The sequence below is a fragment of the Pisolithus orientalis genome (genome assembly GCF_024613125.1).
Source record: "Pisolithus orientalis strain OTSU chromosome Unknown F5J12scaffold_6, whole genome shotgun sequence".
NCBI classification, from domain to species: Eukaryota; Fungi; Basidiomycota; class Agaricomycetes; order Boletales; family Pisolithaceae; genus Pisolithus; species Pisolithus orientalis.
In genome coordinates this window covers 102,663-119,743 of record NW_026260787.1, presented here as the reverse complement: position 1 = coordinate 119,743, position 17,081 = coordinate 102,663, and positions in this window count along the sequence as shown.

The following is a 17,081-nucleotide window of genomic DNA, read 5'->3' as shown; positions in this document are numbered from 1 at the left end:
TGGAGATGTGGAGGTATTGTGGAATGCACATAGTGTGTATGGCTGGGTGGAAAAATGAGGAGGGAACTATACAGGCATGCATGTGAGTCCACCATATTCTCCTCTAGGCCTAGGTAAGACTCATGCAATGACAGTATGGACTTCAATAACTAAAATTGTAGGATGGAATCCCCTTCAATGATGTCCACACACTGGAAGGAAGCTGGCAAGAGTACCTTGGGGAAACATTTGAGGAACCAGGAACACTGCCTGAGCATGATGGGCAAGTCAAGTCCTGAACATGCTCAGAAAAAGACAGCAGCCAAAGCAATGAGGACTGGCAAGGTTGACTCCATGAAATTGGTGAAAAATGCCAATGGAGAGATTTGGATAGGAGAAATTGCAGGCCTTAGCTGGGACCAACTACAAAAAATGGTTTGCAGATTTGTGACTGCTCACTACTGTGAGTGGCCAGAGTATTTAGTGTCCTCAATCTCTGATGAGTGCTATCAGGATTAGCATGTGGAAATCCCTCATCAGCAGTGCTGTTCAAGAATTTTGGTCATCATCAAGCAGAAATGATAGCAGCCTGCCATCTTCCTGAAGGATTTACCTTCGACCACAACCCAAGTCACATGTGGATGACAACAGCTACCCAGCTGCTGTCCTTTTGGTGCAAGCAACAGGAATCCCATCCAAATGATGTGTTTGGATTTCAGAAATGGATTGATCGATCTGGTGAGCTGCAGCCACCAGTGGATAGAACTTTGGCACCCCTCCAGGTTGTGAGGCAGCAGAAATACCAAAAGACACCTGCCCCCAAATACAAAAAGAATCCTGGAAGGAAAAATGTCAAGGGCAAGGGTAAAGCACAGGAAGAGGGAGTGGTGGATGATAGTGTGGATGATAGCACAGATGACAGTGTGGATGACAGTTTGGATGATCACAGTGAGGCTGAGGCAAGCAATGTTGGAACAGATGGTCCCTCTGCTAAAAAGGTGTGCACCATGTGTGATTTTCATGCATGACAGATCAGCACTAATGCAATTCTGGTCTTCAGGTATCTGGCAGGAGGCAAAACCATGCCAAGACACCATTCCCTTCTCATTCCCACTCAAATCCCCCACCAGCTGATGGTTCCCATAGTGAGCAGCTCTCTGCACCTCCAGCCCATGCAAAGACCCTGGTGCATTGTCCATGCAAATAAAGTGCTAACTGACTATAATGGGTGGGAAAGCAATGGCCATGATTCCAATGATGAAGCTGATGAAGACACTTATTTGCCCACCCTATCCAATTCAAAGAAAATGGCAACATCCCTGAATAGTGAGCTTCCCACTGTAACTTGTATTCACAGCAAACCCTGATCTGCACTCAGGGAACAAGTACACAACTGAACTACAGGACCACTCAGAATATGCAGATGAAGATGGATTGGAGAGCATTCCTTTCACTGACCACCCAACTGAGGAGGGGTCAACGAGCAGAAAAAAAGGTGGAAAGCTGAAATCTGCCCTGAAGTGCACACACCAGGCAAGTTTGGTCATGTTGAATCAGCTGTTATGGCTAACAAGTTTGCACTGTATATTAAGCAGGCTCTGTCAGAATCAAGTGAGCCAGACATGAATCAACATTGACCTGGGGCCAAATACTCATCCAAGTCCAACCATAATGGATCTGTGACCACCAATGCAGCATCTGGAATGTGAAACAGGGTGTCCCTGGGAGCACCTGGAAGTCACCTCATGTCAGAAAGGCCCCTGCAAGGCCAGATGCAGATGTTCCATCTCCTGATGCAAAGAGATCACACAAGCAAACAGGCAGCAATCAGAAGTGGAAGTAGTTGTCAAATCCCTCAAACAGTCAGAGCAGAAACCTTTTTTGGAACTCGTGTATGGTCTATAGAGGGCTTAGCCTAGTGTGACACATTAGAATACAAGTGTATGGCATGTACAGTAGCTCATGACACCTATGGTGATTGTGAGAGGTGTCTTTGATATCAGAGAGGGATAGTTAAGTGGGACAGTTGAGCAGGACAATTGAGCAGAGAGCTGAGTGGGACAGGTCTACATATTGGCCATGTGGAAGCAACTGGTAGCTATCTATGTAGGGAGATATTGCTGCTCATCTCCCATGTATTGCTGTTACCCAAAATTTGGCTCTGTCTGCCATTGTCCAACCTTGCTTCCCACAGTGTGAATGATATTCTCACCATTGTTCCTACAAGTTTAAATCTTGATTGATCATTGACCTATCAGTAAACCCATCATTGTCAAATATGTCTGCTGAACAGTCCCACCAAGTTCATTTCTGTCATCAAGGTGAGGTTGTCTTCATTGTTGGATCCAGTGACCTAAGCCATCCACAGCTAATGTAAGACCAATTGAGCCAAGGCAATCTAGCTCCTGCATGAAGCAGTCCAAAAATCTGGAGGAGACACTAGTACAACTGCATGAGTTGCAAGAGCCAACCCCTCCACCAATTGTCTCAAGTGGAAGGGCAGATATGGTGGGGTTGAACATGGATATTGTGGCCAGTGAGTGAACATGATTTCTCTCCAAGCTAAACAACAAACATTCTTTTGCAATAGATTCATGTGAAAGCTTGCTGGATCAGTTCCTGCAGGAAAGGGAGACAACTGCTCTGGCAGAGGGCAGAATTGTGGCTGGTGAGTTGGCACAATTGCCCTTCAAGCTAACAAACAAACTAATTTTCTAGTAATAGATCCACATGACAACTTGATGAACTGGTTCCTGAATGAATGGGAACCAACTGCTCTCCCAGTGGATGGTATGAATGTGGATCTACTTGAGCAATTGCTGAATGCATGGGAACCATTGGCACCACCAGTCACACATGAGAAATTAAACAGGATGGACAGGTCTTCAACACCTGCACAAGACATTACTATGCAGGTCAATTTTCTGGCAGACTTGCAGAATGTGTGGGAACCATCTCCTCTGCCCATCACCTGCAAATCATCAAATCTGAGGGACCAATCTCCTTGACCTGATTCTCTGACTAACCTGCTTGCTCAATTGCAGGATATGAGGGAACCAACACCTCCCCCACTCATTTCAAATGTGCCTGTCAAATCTTTTGACTTGGCAGCAGATGAGGACAATGGCACAAACTGTTTGACTTTTGGCATGCCCAAATGATCAGAGATGAGGGATCTTTTTGGGAAATATGCAATGGTGAGCATTTATTTGGTGCTATTCATGTGATCAGTGATATCCATTGATTATGTAGGTGAACTTCCATCCACACAGCAATCTCTTCAAATGGAACAATGGGGATTGGCACCTGTTCTGTGTTGCAATCAAGGTATGGGCATGAGCTTAATCTGATACACCTTTGACATTGATAATTTTAGTCTTGCATGCCTTACATGCTGCAGTATCTTGCTATTGTGGAAACACCACTCCCAGCAACACACTGTTCAATCCCACCCTCGATAGGCACCTTGTGCAGGCTGCAAATGCCATTGTGAGAGAATTGGGCACAGCTGCAAGGGACCAGTATGGTGCAGCCTCTTAGGGCCTTTGACTCATCAATATGCTCAATTTGATGGAAGTCATTTGTTATCTGTGTTCTGCCTTTGAAAATTGTCCTGAGCCATTCATTGCCAGCCAATCACACCCATCTCACCAGTCTGTGGTAGAGATGGGTATCCTCTACTTGGTGTGCCAGATCGAGGTGGCCTCTGTACATCTGAAGCAGACTGCTGGTATCATGGGATGGCCTGTGCATTGGTTTGCAAACCTAGCAATGGACTTGGTGTTATGCCAATGACTCGTATCACATCATGAATCGAGTGCAATGAAGCACAAGCACATGACTGTGTGAGAAGTGATGCATAATTTAACTTCACTAGTGATGGAACACTAGTCTTGGCCAACCGAAGTTGTACTGGTGAGTCCTTGTTGGTACAGTGTGCAGAGCTAAGGGTGGTTGCAAAGTAAGATTTTGAATGAGGGACTGGTATGATACATGCGGGTTTATATACGTATGTACAGTACCATATGTCAAACATTCAAATACAGTGTTTAACTGCTCACCATTCCCTAAGGTGGAGGGTGCAAGGGCAACCCTGCTGCAGACAGAAGGGAATGGGGTTGAACGAGGGTTTAAACACTTACGGGGGAAAGGGACTGGCTGTAGGGGAGTCATAAGTGGAGCATTCACCCAGGGTAAATGCTATCACATGACCATGTGGATCAGGGCCACCAGCAGATCACAGAAGGAAGGGGGAAGCAGAACGGGCGTAATGCCTAGCTATGTATAACACAGGGTAGACAGGGGGTCTACCATAAAAGGAAACATACAGAACGCAAGTCCAACTGCGTAGACAGTGGTTTGCAGGCAAAGGGAATGCCTCGAAAGGTGGGACAAAGCACAAACAAGTTATGTAAGTGTCTGCCAGAGGAAACAATGTGAGCGCAGCATAACATCACCCCCCCCTCAAGGCCTGAGGTCCTCCGAAGGCGAGTAGAGGCCTTGGACTACCCAGGAGTGGATTTCCGAGTTAGTTGCTACCGCAAGTTGGGCAGTTAGATGACCAATGTCCAAGGCATGAACATCAGTAACAGGCAAACTGATGTAGGGGATGTTGCCAATCAATGGGAACGAGCCCACCAAGTTCTCTCTTGCTGAGGGTGGAGATAGGTACTGGGATGAAGGGAGCTGCTGGAAGAGCTCTTGATGTCTGAAAAGCATAGAAGAGGGCCCTTCCAGCGGCGTCACCTCGGGCCTGGGTGAAGAAGTTGAGCCAGTCATGGGGCAATCCATTGAAGGGGATTGCAGCAAGGGCATCTGCAATGGCTTGGAAGTGTTCTCGACCTTGGCCCAGTATAATCTTCTCCCAGCAATCACGACACCTTGGTTTGACATTTCTTTCGGCTTCTCTATTTCCTCTGGTTTCAACTCGGGTCCTTTCTTCCGAGACCTCATGTGTCTGTCTTCCGAGAGGGTCCTCAGGTAGGTTCAATCTTCCAGGTGTTGCTTGACTCACCAGAGGGAGGAGCCCATGGACCACAATGTCGAGAGGGGTTTGGTTGAGGAAGGTGTGAAAGGATGAGATGAGCGTGGGGCTGTAGTCTTCATGGATGATTTTGATGACAGCTTCTTGTGTCTTGAGGGCTTCTTGGAGGATAGAGGAGTTGGCTTTATCGACGTCCTCGTACGTATGTGCTTTGAAACTTCTTTTGGCGATTCCAACCTGGTCATGTACCCTTTTGCCAATCACTTCTGAGCTTCTGAAGATCTTAGACAGCACCCATAGATGCTCGTGGCATTCTCCTGCTCTTGGGAGCCACCCACTTGGTTGTGGAGGGGGCTGCGGGTGTGACTGCAGGGGCCGAGAGGTCAGCCGGTGTGATGGACAGCATTGGAGCAGATGCTCCAGTGTGGGGGAGAGGTGAGGGGGATCTATAACTGGCTTGGGAGAGTGGAGGGGTATTGCAGGACCTAAAAGAGGCGTCATAGTGAGGCTCGGATGGTCCCTTGCGAGCTTTGGACTTTCCCTTGCAGGCATCCTTATGAGCTCTCTATGAAGAGGGGACTGAGCGGATGACCAGGTATGGGTATGGGTGTGAGGCGGAGGTGACAGAGTCGTGAAGGGGTTGGTAAGCCCCTGCATGTGAGGAGTGGGAGGATATCATGGGGGATGGGGAGCATAGCACCCTGTGGGGGCATACTGGTGGTTCTGAGAGACATGGAGGGGTACTGGCATAGCAATTGAAGTATGGGCAAGAGGGATCATAGGGTTTGTCGATGTTGGCATGGAAGTCATTGTTGAAGTAGTCAGAGCCGGGATTCTCAGTGTTTGGGGTGTAGGACATGTCATGTTCAGAGGTTGTGAACGTGCTTGTACTCCCCAAGAACCTCTGGGGCATTTATAAGGTTGTCCTTGCTCTCCCAGCTGTTTTGGGAATGTGGGTAACCGAGCCACTTGACAAGATAGAGGTATTTTGGCTGCGGGGTTACACCAGGCTCTTTAGACAATGACTTGACTTTGCATGCACATTTGTGTTTAAGTATAGCCTCAACTTCCCATTCATTCTCATCTCCTACCAATTCTGGTGGAGGTGGTGGTTGCACTGGGCCATACTCATGCATTTCGACGAAGGGGGTGAGTTTGGACGCATGGAAAACGGGGTGTATTCACCAGCTAGGGGGTAGCTGGAGCTTGTAGGCAACCATGCTGATCCGTTCGGAAATTATAAATGGGCCATGACATCGGGGTGCAAGCTTTCTTGATGGGACATCCCTCTTTAGGTCAGAAGCATCCAACCAAACCTTATCTCCTATGGAGAACTCCATGTAGGACCCTTTTGATCACTGTTTCATTAACTCCTGTGCTTCCTTGTGAGCAATAATCATGGCATCCCAATTGGCAGCCAGCTGCTTGAGTCGATCCCCTGCTAGGGACTCCTGTGGGGGTTGTCCCATAGGGTATGGTGCAGGATCAAATCCGTACATGAGTGAATATGGTGTCTGGTTGTGGGACAAGTGCATGTGTGAGTTATGTGCCATTTGAGCATCTGGGAGTTTGATGTGCTAGTTGTGGGGGTCTGTGTCCACATACATGTGCAGGTAGGTGCCGATTTCCTGGTTTACACGTTCTGCTTCACCATTGGTCTGTGGGTGGTATGCAGTGGAGGCTTTCAATTTGATTCTGAGGGAGCAGTACAGGTCTCTTGTGAAGGCAGAGATGAATTAGGGGCCTCTGTCAGAGATGACAGCCTCTGGTACACCCCAATGAGGGTAGATGTACGTGTGGTAGAGGTCTGCTACACTGACACTGTCCACAGTTTTGGTAGTCAGTAGGAAGAACACACCTTTAGTTAGTCCTTGGTCAATGACCATTAGGATCGAGTCGTATCTTCCACCAGACAGGGGTAAGTCGGTAACCAGGTCCATGGAGACCTGTTTGAAAGGGAAAGGGTTCTTCACTATGTCGTGTGGTGTGACAGGCAGAGTGGTCGGGTGTGTGTTGACCTTGTTTGCTTGGCAGGAAGGGCAACCTTTGCAGTAGTTGTGGCTGGACTGGTACATTCCAGGCCACCATACATATTTGTTCATTTTCTTTGTCATAGCTTTCACTCCAGGGTGTCCAAACATGGGAAGGTCATGATACTGCTGAAGGATGTCTTGGCGGACTGGTTCCAGCATGAAGATTTGTCTTCCCTTTCTTCTGACTCCATCAGACCCTTCTGTTGTTTCTGGAGCTGATAGGGATGCAGATGCCTTCTTTACCTCCTGGTACAGGTTGGCATTTAGCTGGAAAATGCGTCCTTTACCTTTCTGAACTTTTGGAGTTTCCTCAGGCAGGTGTTCAGTAGGTTTTGGTTCTTTGAAGGAGACCTTCCAGACTGGTTTGGGAGCTTTTGAAGGCTTGGGGACAGTTCAGTCGATCTTGAAAAGGGAAACAACAGAGGGTCTCACCCCCCCCTCAAGCCAAACAGCCTTTGGAAGTAGGGTAGAGACGGTGTTGGGCTCAGCATTGAAATCCAAGCAGTGGGAAAGGGTGTCAGTGGCAGAATTCTTGGTTCCTGTGATATGGATGAAGAGGAGTGGGTACTCCTGTAACATAGCCTGCCAGCAGGCCTGATGGGCAGTGAGCTTCTGTGGTTGCATGTAGTAGGTGATATTTTGGTGGTCTGTATAGACCTTAGTCAGTTCCAGGGGCGATAGCAGGTAGGGGTGCCATTGCTTGAGGGTGTGCATTACCACTAGCATTTCCAAGTCATAGACTTGGTAGTTTTGTTCTGCTCTGGTAAGCGACTGAGACATATACACACACAGGTGAAGTACTCCCAAGTCGTCGGCTTGTGACAGAACAGCTCCAGTGCCAAGTTTAGAGGCATCAGTGTGGAGCACAAAGGGTTTCCAGAGATCTGGAAGACAAAGGACTGGTTTGTGGTTTGGACAAGAGGGCTTTCTTCAGGTCCTTGAAGGTGACAGCCTGTTCAGGTCCCCAGGTCCACTTGGCATTTTTCTTGGACAGATTGTGCAGTGGTTGAGCAGTTTGAGAGAAGCCAGAAATGAACTGCTGGTAGAAGTTACAGAAGCTGAGGAAGGAATGAAGTTCCTTCAGGGTTGTCAGAGCAGGCCAAGTTTTGATGGCTTTGATTTTAATCTCTGATGGTTCGTATTGACCCTGGCAGATCATGAACCCTAGGAACTCTATTTCTTCAGCTTCGAAGGTACACTTCTTGAGTTTCAGGTGCAGGTGTTCCTTCAAGGCTATCTCCAAAAAGCGTCGGACTGTGACATATAGTCCTTGTTTCATTTTTGCATGTATTGTGACATCATCCATGAAGATGATGGCTTTTCTCTCATTCTTGAGTTCTCCGAATGTATGGTCCATGTACCTCTGGAAGGTTGGCAGTGAATTGCACTGTCCAAAGAACATTACCATCAGCTCGAAGAGCCCTCTAGGGGTAATGAAAGCCCCTTTCCACTCGTCACCTTCTTTTACCCTGATATTCATGAATCCCCAGTGAACATCGAACTTCGCAAAGTAGTGTGAGTCAGTGAGCTCATCAAGGAGGGACTTGACATCAGGAAGGGGGTATGAGTTGATGACAGTATGAGAGTTCAAGTACCAGTAATCTTGGATGAGTCTTCTTTTGCTGTCTTTCTTTCCTACAAAGAACACAGGGGCAGCCTGTGAAGATTTTGAGGGGCAAATCTTTCCACATTTAAGGTTCTCCTTGATGAACTCATCAAGACCCTTGAGTTTGTCGAGCAAGAGCAGGTAAATTGCTCCTTTCTTCAGCTGGAAGCCAGGCTTCAGGTGGATTTCATGGTCGAGAAAACCTCTGTGGGGCAGAAGAGGGATTTCTTCTTTGGAGAAGACTACAGAGAAGTCCCAATATTCCAGAGGTAACTCAACTTCTGCTTGTATGTGCGAAGCCTCGAGTTTCATGGAAATAGATGTGCAGTTTATCTTGATAGTCCTAGTGAAGTCAGTCCCACAGACTTGGTTTTTCTTGTCAAGGCCATGGTTGAGCTCTCCCCAGCCGATCAGCTTTCTTGTTGTCCAGCTGATTATGGGGTTGTGTTCTTTGAGCCAAGGCATTCCGAGAAGGAGGGATTCCCAATTTCCAAGCTTGAGGACATATGCATGGATGCGCATGGTCTTTCCCCAGATCTTGGCTCTGAAGGAAGTGATATGGGTTACCCAATCTCCTGTCTTGCCTTTATAGCTTCTCAACTCCCATGGTCTTGCGATTTTCTGTGTTGGGATGTCATATTTTTCAACTATCACAGGATCTATGATGTTTGTTTCAGCACCCAAGTCCAAGATGGTTCAGATGGTAGCATTTTGTTGATCGATGAGGTAAGCAAAACCAGCAATAGAAGTGATTGACATATCTTGTTCATAATCATACACTTTTTCTGTCTCTAGCTTGACCTCTATCTTTCGAGATATGATAGGCTCTCTTCCTGATGCTACACCAGTGGAGCCTTTCAAAAATCTGGGTATCCTTTCAGTCCCCCATCATCTGTGGGTTCGTCATTCTCCCCACAGTAGTGGTCAACAGGTTCTGAATCTTCCTCCTCTTCAGAATTCTTGTCAAGTTCCTCAAGCATTGCCAGGATGCGAGTGCAGAATTTCTGGGCCGAGCTAGACCTACTGTTTGTTGCAGACAAGGGGCATTTGGACTTCATGTGCCCTGTCTTACTGCATCCATAACAGGTAGGAGCTTCGCTCTGTGATTGGACCTTTGACTTCCAATCAACATCCATGGCATAAGGGTCTTGGTACAGAGTTTTTGGAGATGAAGTGGATTTTGATCCATGAGAACCTTGTTGTTCTTGCTTCCACAAATAGGATCGGTCTTGGAAGGAAGCCTTCCTGGTAAAGACCTTAAGGGTTGCCATCACTGCACATGCTGCTGTAGCTTGTTGGATCCAATCCTGGACAGTGTCGGGCTTTGGCCCTGACATAAGGATCCACTTGTTGATTTCCTCATTAAGGCCTTTTCCAAAGAACACTGTGGCAGTGGTGTCGTGGGTGGATATTCTGGCTTTATTGAGGCAATTGCAGAAGTCAGCGATATATTCATCAAGGGAGTGGTCCCCTTGGCAGATTGCTGACAGATAGATTAGCGCAGTGGCTTTGGCATCTCCTACTTGGAAAGTTTCTTTTAGTTTAGTGACAAACTCGTCCCATCCATCAAATATCTTGAGATCTCCAAGAGCGGTTGTGTTTTCATTGACATAGGCCTCAGCAAAGGTGCAGGCTGAACCACTCCCCATATAAGAGAGGGTAAACGAGATCTTGGACTGATCTTCATAGTAGATGTGGTCGTTAGTGGCGAGGTAGAGTTTGACGCTGCTTAACCAGGCTGAAAAGTCCTGGTGCGCTCTGTTATACGAGAAGGGTTTGCTCAGGCCGATTTCTTTCAGCCCCCCTCCCTTAGAGTCATGTTCCTTTCCTCTCTCCTTGGAACCTCGGGAGGGGCCCTTAGGCCTTACCACATCTCAGTTAAAGAGTGACTTGTAGAATTCAGCGGCCATTTCGGGGGTTACCCTACTCTGTCCAGTGAAGGGATCCTGGAGATTTAGTCCAGAGGTTTGGTGGGCAAGTTCTTCTGCCATCTGGTTGGCTGAAGTAGTAGGGAGATAGATGTTGGTTGATGAAGAAGTAGAGGGGTCTGCTGGTCTGGCTGTCCCTTGAGTTTCAATGTCTGGGCTCGAAGGCCTGGGTTCATGATAAGAAGTAAAGTTTACTGGAGAGGTCGATTCTGCCACTTGCCCAAGTTGGGGCCTTATTGGCAGGTCTTCAAGACCTATATGTGGGTTTGGGGTTTGCACCGAGGGGTGCCAAATAAGTGGCCTCGCTTGGAGGACTTCTTTTCCTTTATGAGAAGGTATGGGAGGTTTGAACGAAGAGGCTGCTGATGGAGGCCTCTTACTTCCTTCTTCTTGGTGGTTCAAAGACACATTGATGAAGTGGAAGGTTAGTGCCTGATTTTAGGGGCTAGCGCACTGATGTTAAACCAGTGGTTCCTGTTGGAGTGGTGGGTGGTGGTTGTTTTGCAGGCTATTTTGCCTAGCAAGGATTCTAGACCACAGGTATCCAAAGGTAATCTGGGCTTTGATGTGTCCGGGTGATTCGAAATCTTCTGTTATGCCAATAACTCATATCATGTCACAAATCGAGTGCAATGAAGCACAAGCATGTGACTGCGTGAGAAGTGATGCATAATTTAACTTCACTAGCGACGGAACACTAGTCTTGGCCAACCAAAGTTGTACTGGCAAGTCCTTGTTGGTACAGCATGCAGAGCTAAGGGTGGTTGCGGAGTAGGATTTTGAATGAGGGACTGGTACAATACATGCGGGTTTATATACGTATGTACAGTACCATATGTCAAACATTCAAATACAGTGTTTAACTGCTCACCATTCCCTAAGGTGGAGGGTGCAAGGGCAACCCTGCTGCAGACAGAAGGGAACAGGGTTGAATGAGGGTTTAAACACTTATGGGGGAAAGGGACTGGCTGTAGGGGAGTCATAAGTGGAGCGTTCACCCAGGGTAAATGCTATCACATGACTGCATGGATCAGGGCCGCCAGTGGATCATGGAAGGAAGGGGGAAGTGGAACAGGCATAATGCCCAGCTATGTATAACATGGGGTAGACAGGGGGTCTACCATAAAAGGAAACATACAGAATGCAAGTCCAACTGCATAGACAGTGGTTTGCAGGCAAAGGGAACACCTCGAAAGGCAGGACGAAGTGTGAACAAGTTACGTAAGTGTCTGCAAGAGGAAACAATGTGAGCACAGCATAACACTTGGTAGGTTTTACATCAATTTTTCACAATGTGGGACTGATACATAATTCCTTCAGAGTCAGCTTAATAGCTTGATTCTGGTGACAGTGTTGCATGCCAGTTATACTCCTCCCCTCCTGGCATGCTACCATGCATACCTCAGACACCAAGATGATGAGGTTAGCTTCCACGATCAAATGCAACTAATTCCCCTTAGTGCATTTAGCATAATTGACAATATCAGCGCCATCATCCCACATTGGACCCCACATGCAGCTGATCCCAATTCTGGCTTTGCATTCCCTTGGTGGCTATATTGTTCTGAGGAATATGCAGCAGATTCCCAAAGATTGCAAGGCAAGGGATTGTTTTCTGTGGCCTGGGATTTTTTTAAGGTATGCTGCTTATTCTCATCACTGCAAATAGTTGATGATGGCCCAGGGCTTATGGCCATTGCCTGAGGCACCAATCACAGACCATCTTGATGGCCATATTGAGGAGCAGGTAAACTACTGCATCAAAAATATTCAGAAATATGCTGATGTTGTCAATGGTCAGGGTTGACAAATTGACCATTTCTATGCTAGGTGGTGGGCATTGTACAGGTTGTTGGGCATGCTGCTTCAATAGTTTACATGTTTTTGACTGTGGAGTTGGCTGAATATACATTGCTGTGAATGTCGATCATTTATGAGATACCACCCATTTGCATGATGTTTGAACCCCTGCCCATCTGCACAATGTCCAACAATCTGCCCATCTGCATGATGGCCTGAGTAGGTTTATGTTTTTTGCAGTTTATGATGCACACCCTTTAGCTCTGAGTACCCACCCAATCTATGATGTTGAAGCACCCACCCATTTGCAAAATCTTGGCAACACCACCCATCCAAAGTTCAAGAGCCAGCATATCCTAATAAAATATGAGATCCACATCACCTACTAAATCTTACATTAAATTTTGCAGCTTCAAATCAACAGTTCTCCAGTTGCAACTGGTCTAGGTAGTAGGTCATCCATCTGCAGTGATTGACACATGGGAACATGCACTGACTGATGTACATTGGCATGCATGTAGTACACCAGGCATGCTCTGTCACCATCTGCAGCTCTCACCCCATGCTCCAATGCTGAACCTGAAAATGCAATGATTGTCCCTGGGTTGTAGCACAGCTGCAGATTCAACATTGGAATGACAAAGTCCAAGGGTGGGTAGTCACCCACGGTTACCAGCATGTCATACCATGGATCCCATCCATTGATATCCCTGTGGTAACAAGTTGCCCAATTCACCATCATGGACATGCTGCTATACATGGAGCTCCATATTGGCAGTATGGAGCTCATATCCAAACCCACCCACTGTTCTGCCTGTTTGCCAAGGTGGATCAATGCTTCCCTGCCATCTGCATACATTCATGGATGGATGACATGCAGGATTGCAGATAACAGGGCATTGGTGTCAGACATTTGGTTGACCCATTCCCTTGTAGAAGTGTTTTCCATCCTGGATTTGAGCAGCCATGAGGCTTCCAGGAAGCCATTTTGGGGCTTCAAGACAGATGAGCACTTTATTCACAAGGAAAGAAATGATCACCCACCCTATGACCCTGTTGAAACCATGTGGGTGACAGGTTGATGGCGCCTTTCAACTCAGCATTATCATGGAAATATGACTTGTCCATCTGCCATGCCCGTGGGGAAGCCTTTATGCTCTCCCACAGTGGTTCCCTCAGAAGATGAAGGCAGTTCCATATATTGGCCTGCCATTGCATTAAGTCAGTAGAATATGAGATTCTGCATTCCCTTACCCTTCTTTTTGGGCTGAGAGTGTCTGGCAAATACCAAATGTGGATGGTGTTTGAGTCAGTCACCAGAATGGATGGCTCAGTCACTTCCACATATCTCTCAGCAGCTTCAGCATTGCAGGTTTTTCCACCCCAATTTTTCCCAATGTTGACTGCAGAAAGATGAAAACTTCCATTGCACTATTATGATGGACTTACTTGGGTGACAATAGGCCTGTGAGATTACTGACAATATGTGATCCACTTCACATAACACTGGAAATGGAATTGATATATCTGGAAGGGCACAAGGTCTGCTGAATACCTCCTCTTGAAATCTGGCTTTCATGTATGACACAATGCAGTCTGTTAGTTCCATTCGCCATCTGTGGGGGGTTTTAGACATGTCTTGCATAGTATTCATGCTTGGGGTGGATGAGGTCAGAGTTGTATAGTGGGTGAGCCACTTGCAGCTTGTTGGAAAATTATGGCATGTCAGGATGCTTGCCTCAATATTTTGCCATGATCTGATCAATATGTTGTGACACTATATGTGCTATTGGTGTTGGGCCCATCTTATGTTGTGACAGAGGTGGATCTTACTAGACAGACCCATCCTTGGTTTATGGCAATATAAAAGATATTACTGAAGGGCCCATCCATACATTATGACCATATAAATAATACTGCTGAAGGGCCTGTCCTTATGTTGTGACCACATAAATGATACTGCTGAAGGGCCCTTCCATATGTTGTGACACTATAAATGATATTACTGATGGGCCTGTCTTTATGTTGTGACAGGGGTGCATCTTACTAGATGGGCCCATCTATGTGTTGTGACACTGTAAATGATATTACTGATGGGCCCATCTTTATGTTGTGGCAGGGATGCATCTTACTAGATGGGCCTGTCTATGTGTTGTGACACTGTCAATGATATTACTGATGGGCCCATCCTTATGTTGCAACAGGTGTACATCTTGCTATGGATGGGCCCATCTATATGTTGTGACAGGGGTATATTATCCCAAAGATGGGCCCTTCCATATGTTGCCAACTCTGTAATCTATCATAGATGGGCCCCTCTTTATGTTGTGACCCTATAAAGCATATGATGGGTGGGCCCATCCATATGTTGTGACCTTCTTCATGATACAATGGGCAGGCCCATCCATGTCTTACAGTAGCTTAGCATACTTACTTGGTCACAGGCCCATCTATATGTTGCAGCATCCTTACCCTCCACAGGCCCTCCCATATGTTGTGGAATTGCATTTATGGGCCTGTACATATGTTGCTCTCACTATAGGCCCTCAGGCCTGTCCATGTGTCATGGCTAATCTATTTAGATGGGCCCATCACAGGGTCTATATAAGTGTTGGCATTTTGGCATGCAGGCTACCTATATGTTGTGACTAAATGGACTACATGGGGTCCTATGTAGCTGCAAGCCAGGCTCTGCCATTGGAGCAGATGGGAAACATGCAAAACAAACAGCAATGCTATTCCAGAACAACACATCATATTTTTATCTGAGCCTCTGCTTCATATATGCATTCAGGATTATTGACTTGTACTGGTATTGCCATCATGCTGTGGGAATCATTCATAAGGTGGGATAAAAAATGCAACATCTGCATATCTCATTGTCCATCTTTAACCTCTGACTCTTCCACTTTCCAATCACCATCACCACTCTCACTGTCAAACTACTCCATCATCTCATCATCAGAAACATGTTGTTGTCATCATCTCACAAGCTCTTCAAGAAATCACCTGAGCTTGATGCTGTGGCCAACCGCATCCTTCAAATTTACTTCAAGGATATCACAGAAAGCAGCAAGCTGGGAAAGGCAGACAACATTGCGAAGTGGAGAGGTGCCATCAAGGCAATAAACAATGAACTAGTGCATCATAGGCATCATCACATTTTTTTCACTGACTGATGCATTCAGGATGCTGTACGTGACCTCATTGCTAGGATGGATGAGATTCCAATGACCCTCATCAGCATCAACACATTCTTAAAGTGGCATGAAGACCTCAGCTCAATCAAGCACCCATGGCCTGAGTGGAAGACCACCCTATCCCCTTCCAAAACTGATGTTGCCAACCACAAGTGGCTCAACATTGTTGAGCATTGATATGACTACCACCAGTTGGGCCTCCCTATGCCCCACATGGTGCCAACACCAACACCACCTGCTCAAGAGACCAAAATGCCTATGAGCAACAAAGGAAAACAGAAAGCAACTGAGGCAGAGGTGGAGCAAATGATAGCAGATAGCTCACACAGGATGGAGGTGGATGATGAGGGTGAAGATGAGGTGCCAGAGAAGGAGGATGATGAGGAAGAACCAGCACAAGGCAGGCAGAAGTGCAAAGCTGCCACAAAAATGATGTCCCATCAATCCAGACATTGATCCTGCTCTAGGAAGGCAACAGTGGAAACCAACGATGACAAAGATGTTCCTACTCAAGGCCAATCAAAACACAAGCCTTGTCCACTATTGGATGGACTATATGGTTGCACTGCCATAGCTGCCAGAAGGACACCTTCCCCCACCCCCATTCCTGCAAGTTGTGCTGCAGATGCAAGGTCCAATGCTACAAGAACCCCAGGAAGTCCTGCTTCCCATGCAATGGTTGCAAAATTTGATGTAGCCATGCCAAAGGTGGGATTGCTGCTCCAACTTGATGGAATCCATTGCAAGCCAGGGGAAAAAAGCAAGCTTGAAGTCTGTCCCCAATGATGGAGGCCCAAGAATCCCAAAGCCCGAAGGAACATCCCCCAAAGTGACATGTTTCGATGGCTTCCAAAGCCATCAATGCCAGGGTTGGGCCCTCCAACCAGGGAGAGACAATCCCTGAGGGATCTTCACTCAGTATGTTCACAATTTCATGTATTTACACTGACTCAAATTTTATTTAGAGATTGATATTCCTGCATTCAAACACAGGGATTCCCACCCAATCCCAGCTGCTGTATGAGCAGATTCAATCATTGAGGCTGGCCCATCCATTGTGCAGGAGGTAGAGGGATCTACAGCGGCAGGTACATTTAATCACTCTACATTTTTGCTAATTATTGCAGTTAACCCTTGTATTCAAAGCAGACACCTGCCCATCAACAACACAGCACCCATCCAACTTGCAACCACTGCAACTCCCAGCACACCATGACCTGTCTGTGCCCCAATTGCTGAGGTGTTGCAAATGTCCAACACAATCAAAGAGTGAATCAAAGATTTGGAATGTCAACTCCACAATGCTGATGCCCACCACCAATACTATGAGGATCAAATGTATGATTTTCAAATACAACAGGACAAAACCATGCAGATGCTGGACAGGATGGCTCATGAGCTGGAGGCTCTGCATATTTGGGTATATGCACAAGCATTGGGTGACAATCTCATCAATCTCTTAGGGCCTCTGGCAGATGAGACAAGGGCAGATAGGACAGCAGGGTGAATGAGGCCATCTATCATTTTACTCCTCCACAGTACATACAATGT